Below are 6,000 nucleotides of genomic sequence, written 5' to 3'. Positions count from 1 at the left end.
ATGTTTAATTTTGGCTAGCTGGAGCCAGTGCAGAAACTCCTATCTCCAGAGCTCTGCCATGCACAACATCTTCCTTAACCCCAAAGCAGGGGGCAGGGGGGTTGGTTCTTGTCTCTGCCTGGGAGCAACAGGGGCATTCAAGGGCTCTCTGCCTCTGCCCGCCAGTCCAAGTTCCTCAGAGAACCTCCCTCTATTCCTCCGTTCAAGACAGACTTCACAGGGCTGGGATCCAGCACAGTTGGTAGGGTGCTGGTCTGGCATGCAGGAGGCTCTGTTTTAATCCCTAGGACTGTATGAAGCAGACTTTTTAGTGCATGAACATCAGAAGTTCAAAATCAACCTTTGTTGCATAGTGACCCCAAGGCAAGCCTGGGCTACATGAGACCCTGCCAAAGAAAAGAAAGAAGAAAGAAAAGAAAGGAAGGAAGGAAGGAAGGAAGGAAGGGGGTGAAGGAAAGAAAAGAAAGCTAGACAGACATATGCACACACCGAGAGAGAGGGAGAGAGATGCTTCAGTGACTAAGATACTTCCTGTTCTTGCAGAAGGCATGGATTCTGTTTCCAACACCCACACCACGGGTGGCTCCCCGCTGCCTGTAACTCAGTCCCAGGCGATCCAATGCCCTCACCTGGCCTTCGCTGGCTCCAACACGCACAGAATATGCATAAACTCACTCAGGCATATACATGAGAATAATGAATAAATACATTTATAAAAAGACCTTGATTTCATTAAATTCAAACTTTGTAGACTGATGTATTTCTGAAACAAACAGTTTTGCAGAGAAAAATGAGCAGGTCCTGGGGTGAGTCCTTGCAGCTGCCACCAGCAGGCTGCGGGAGCAGTTGGAAGCATGCGCTGTGCACGGAGCGAAGGATATTGTGTACTGAAAATGTGGGAGAGGAAGGAGTATCCTGGTTACATCAAACCTCTGCTGACTGTGGGCAAGAGGGGCAGTATCAGAGAGGCCAAGAAAGGTGTGTGTTTGTTGGGGGGGGGTGGAGGGTGCAGGACGATCCATGAGGGGAATCAGTTGTTGCTTCTGGAAAGATTGGGGTAACAGTCCAGAATATTCATATAGGCAGCAGCCCTGGTGGTTAGTGATGCTGGGATTTAAATCAGGGCTTCAACAGTGTTCGAAAATGTGAGAAAGGCGTCTGTTTCTCACCTCTGATCCTTATTATCAAGTCAGGAGAACTTAGAAAAAAAAACAGCTGAAATCAGATTATGGGCTGATCTTAAATATAAAAAAACAAACAAAACAAGAAATCTGTTCCCAGGCTGCAGAGATGGTCCAGTGGTTAGCAGCTCTTCCAGAGGTCCTGAGTTCAATTCCCAGCAACTACACGGTGGCTCATAACCATCTGTAATAGGATCCGATGCTCTCTTCTGATGTATCTGAAGACAGCTACAGTGTACTCACATACATAAAATAAATAAATCTTAAAAAAAAAATCCATTCCTCTTTGTAGTCAAGGAGCTCTTCTTGAGAAAGGAGTGGAAAGGCAGGGGGATGGCTGTGTTGGTAGTGCTCTTGCTTTGAGAGGTGAGGACCTAAGAAGCCAGTTGAAAAAGCCAGGTTACTGTAGTGCCAGCACAGGGAAGCAGGGACAGGAGAACCCCTAGGACTTGCTGGCCAGATAGCCTGGCAGAATCAAAGAGTTCCCGATTCAGTGAGAGGCCTTGTCTCAAATTCTTATTTTTCAGTTGGAGAGCAATGGAGGAAGTGTGTCAACTTGATATAAGCTTGGATTGTTTGGGGAAAGGAAACCTCAGTGGAGAAAATGTGTCCGAGACTGTGCTGTAGGCAAGGCTGTGTGGGCATTTTCTTGGTTAGTGATTGGTGTGCACAGGGGGTCACTGCAGTCCACTGTGATAATGCCACTCCAGGGCAGGGCGGCCTGGGTTGTATAAGAAAGCAAGTTGAGCAAGCCATGGGGAGCAAGACAGAAAGCAGCACTCCTTCCTGGCCTCTGCTTTAGCTCCTGCCTCCAGGTTCCTGCTCTGGTTTCTCTCAGAGATGGAATGTGACCTGGGAGTTGAAAGATGAAATAAACCATTTCCTTCTTAAGTCAGTTTTCATTATGGTGTTTATGACAGCAGTATTTTTTTGGGGGGCAGGATATGACCTTTATTGAATTTATCCACCAGACTGGAAGTGATGTCTGTACAAAACCAAATGTTTGTTACTATAACTTTTGCATCACAATGAATCCAAACAGGTTTTTTTTTTTTTTTTAAAGTCAATTCCATCAAAACCCACTACTTCAGTATCCATATCTTCTTTGAAAGCCACAGGTACACTTAAATATGGTTAGGACTAGAAGACTAATTAAGCCTCCATCTTGCTCAAATAGAATTACAAAAAGGCAAAATTGAGATACAGTTCACTGGAAACACCAACACTGGGCAGCCGCTAAGAATAGAGTCCTGAGATAATAAGGAATCCAGGCATCCTTAGACAGTTTTCTGTTGTCCTTTCATTCTGATCCGCAATTTGTGACTGTGTGGGCTGACACCGCCACCAGCAATGGTAGCCTTGATCGGAGAGTCCGGTTCGGTTCTTCATCTCCATGTATATCAAGGTGCAAAGGATGAGGGGTAATGGCCTTTACCTTTAAGGCATTGGATATATTTCCTGCCAACTCAAGCACCCTCTGCGGTGAGGTGCGGTACTCCAGGACGGCTGCGCTGTACACAGCAGCAGTTGCACCCACACGTCCATGGCTGGTTTTCCTAGATATTAGGCGCTGATGAATACAGCCCACAGGGAACTGCAAGCCAGCTCGCTGTGAGTGGGAAACTGCCTGTCTTGGCTTTTCTCGAATCCTTTAGCCTTACTGCCAGCCAGCTCTGACTGCTGAGGCTTGGACAAGTGAGGAAGAGGAGAAGCCAGGCGGAGAGATCCCTGGGCCAACTCCTCCATTGTACCTCAGTTCAAACTCTATGACAGCGATAGTAAAAGAGGAAGATATCCAGTTTATCTAAGGCCTCCACATATACACAATTGCTTATATACATGACCAGCTAACGTGTACACACACACACACACACACACACACACACACACACACACACACACAGATTGGTGTGCCATGCCTTCATGCCTTGTGACATTGCACGTCTTTCTGATGTCACAGCATTTTAAGTCCTCTTAAGATAATCTCTCTTGTTTCCATCAAGGAAATGGAGGCCTTCAAAGTTAAGTGTCCAAGGAAGACAGTTTCCAGGGCAGAAGAGTGGCCAGGTCTGACCCAAATTGTGTTAGTGGCTTCATCTTCTGTCTAAGTCTTGGTCACACAGTGTGAGAAGCACAGGGAACCCAGAGCTCAGAGTAAGGAACCAGGGCTGGAAGGCACATGTGGAAGAGGGCAGGGATGTTGGTTAATGACTTGGGTCAGAATCTATAGCCACTGAGTGACAAGTCAACCTTTGTCACTAGTGACAAGAAGGTCCTGGCATCCAGGGACCGTCCTGCACTCACTTCAATTCCTGTGTCTAACCTCTTGTACAGAGTGGAGGTGGGACACTGCCTATGTGACAGTCTCTAGCATGACTTAATGTTCAGCCGGCACCATCAGGTGTGTCCAACCTTCAGCCTGTGGCCCGAGCCAGGGAAACACAGGGATATTTTATCAACCCTGGGCTTCCCTTGATTTGAACTACACACTTTTCCCCCATAAAGTCATTTGGCACTAGGGATGCCCTTCTGGATTGAACACATGCTTTCCCCTCTCCAAATGAAGTGGTTATTTTAACCCCAACAAACCAGGCAACACCTAGAAACCTTTCAGCAACTCCCTTTGGGACCAAACACGCTCTCGAACATATGTTGGCACTAGAAGCATGTGTGGATACAGCCAGGGTGGGTTTTAGGTGGACAAGAAGGTGACTGGGGTACCTGAGCAACGTTTTAGGGACAAACTCCTGCCGTCTTACAACTGTGCACTGGAAGTATGAACAGAGTTCAAATCAGGTGCAAGGGCTGAAGCGATGGCTCAGGGGTTAAAGACCCTGGCTGCTCTTCTAGAGGAACCTGGTGCTCTGATTCCTAGCACCCACATGGCAGCTCACGACCACCTGTAGGTCCAGTTTTGGGGAGGGGTCAGTCACCCTTTTCTGACCTCCACATGCACCGGGCATGTATTTGGTGCACAAACAGGTAAAGCATTCACACATGTGAAATAAATAAAAATTAAAAATGAAAAAAAAAATCAGGTGTGGCAAGACAATCAAAACAGAAAACCACTCGCAGTCTACCCCCCAGCAACTAACTCCTCCTCCCAGACCCACTGAAGGCAGCCAGGGCGGTCACCAGGTGTTCCGAGAGCATCTTTTAGGGACAAGCTGCTCCCTTGCAGTGTATCCGCATTGCACTTTCTCACTGCTTCTGAATACATTCTCTGCTAGTTAACTACTTAGTATGTCCTTTGTAAGTTCTTTGACTAAGACACCAAGAACCTGGAGACAACGGTCAAGCCAGAGGCCACCAGTAACAGGTCACATATGCAGTCCACACTAGGTCAGATGTGGTTCCAAAATTGTAAACTTAACACACCGGGAGGTGTGTGTGTGTGTGTGTGTGTGTGTGTGTGTGTGTGTGTGTGTGTGTGTGTGTGTGTGTGTGTGTGTAACTGGACTATGCGGTCTTCAAGTGTGAACTTTGTAGACGATATCATGTTGTGTCACAGGATCAAAATGTTGGACATGCCTGCTACATGATCCGGAACCGATAGCAGTGAGGAGAATTATTTTTATTATCTTGTAACTAGGAATAAAATAAAATTAGGCATAAACTATTTATGCTTATGGCTCTTTTGCACCTATAAAACCCAAAGCAAACTTCAATGAGAAGCAAGGGGAAGCACATAGGCCCAACATCTTAATAAGCAACATCATTATGATGGGATTTATGATGAGGCTGTACTGACAGTTACCACTTGCAATGCCTTAGTTGTGGAAGGATGCAGCCTCGGGTTCAGATCTATGTTTACATGTGTATTTTGATTAAAAAAAATACCCTTGGGAATCCCATGGATGAGGGCCACTTTTATTTGGCGACTTGACACATTCATTGCCCGGGAAGGGAGTCTCGGTGAGGAACTGTCTGGATTAGGTTGGCTTGTGGGCGGCTGGTGAGGGATTTTCTTAATCGGGCTGCATGGGCTGGGCCCTGGCCTGACTGAAGAGGAAGGAGCTGAGCAGAGAATGCATGGATGTTGCTCTCTACTGTGGATGTGACGTGACCAGCTGTCTCAACTTCCTGCCATTTTGACTCCCCCGCAACAGTGGATTTCAACTTGAGATTGTGAGCCAAGAAAGCTTTTTCCTATTAAGTTGCTTCTGTTGGAGTATTTTATCATAGCAACAGGAAAAGTAGCCAGGGCACTGCCCCTTCTCCTAATGAGGAAGCACAAATGGTATTGATAATGCCAAGGCTGCATTGGTAAATGACCCAAGTTTGGACACTAAACAATTTCTAATTATTGATTTTAATGAGGAGTCCCTTGGTAAATTAGTAGTGTGCTCACATTCCCTTAAATTTATTGCTAACATTATAGCCTTATTAAAATCTACTTGAACTAGTGCCACTCTACCTTCTAGAATGGGAAAGGAAAATGCCCTAAATGAATATTACTACTCATCCCTAATAAACTGCTAAAACTGTTCTCTGTAGACTGGATGCTCCCAGCATCTGCAGCCAATTTGACACTAGCCACGACTCCATTTCAAGTGTTGTTTTGCTTTCCTTCCCTTGTGCCTTGGTGGGGAGAGACTTTCTTCCCCTCTTGGTCCTCTGGGTACTATTCCAGAGTCTGTATACATTCACGATGTCACTTTTCCAGAAACAAATACAAGCATTCAAATCTTACAGGGCGTTGGTCTCTTACAAAAGGATAGCCAGATGTTGAACAACAGCAACCACTGTCAGGTTCAAAGGAAATGCCAATTCTCCAAGTCCCAAAAGGCTGTCCAAATATCCCGAGATGAGAGCAACC

At 46.1% G+C, this 6,000-nt stretch overlaps 1 pseudogene; it reads right to left on the bottom strand.

The window, feature by feature from the left end:
• Nucleotides 1-2,330: 2,330 nt before the first annotated feature.
• The window catches only part of LOC116893246, a 36,070-nt pseudogene continuing 32,400 nt past the window's right edge, over nt 2,331-6,000 (bottom strand).

This window comes from Rattus rattus, chromosome 2 (assembly GCF_011064425.1).
Source record: "Rattus rattus isolate New Zealand chromosome 2, Rrattus_CSIRO_v1, whole genome shotgun sequence".
Taxonomy (NCBI): Eukaryota; Metazoa; Chordata; class Mammalia; order Rodentia; family Muridae; genus Rattus; species Rattus rattus.
The sequence above is the reverse complement of the archived record's forward strand: the minus strand, read 5'-3'. Positions and strand labels throughout refer to the sequence as shown.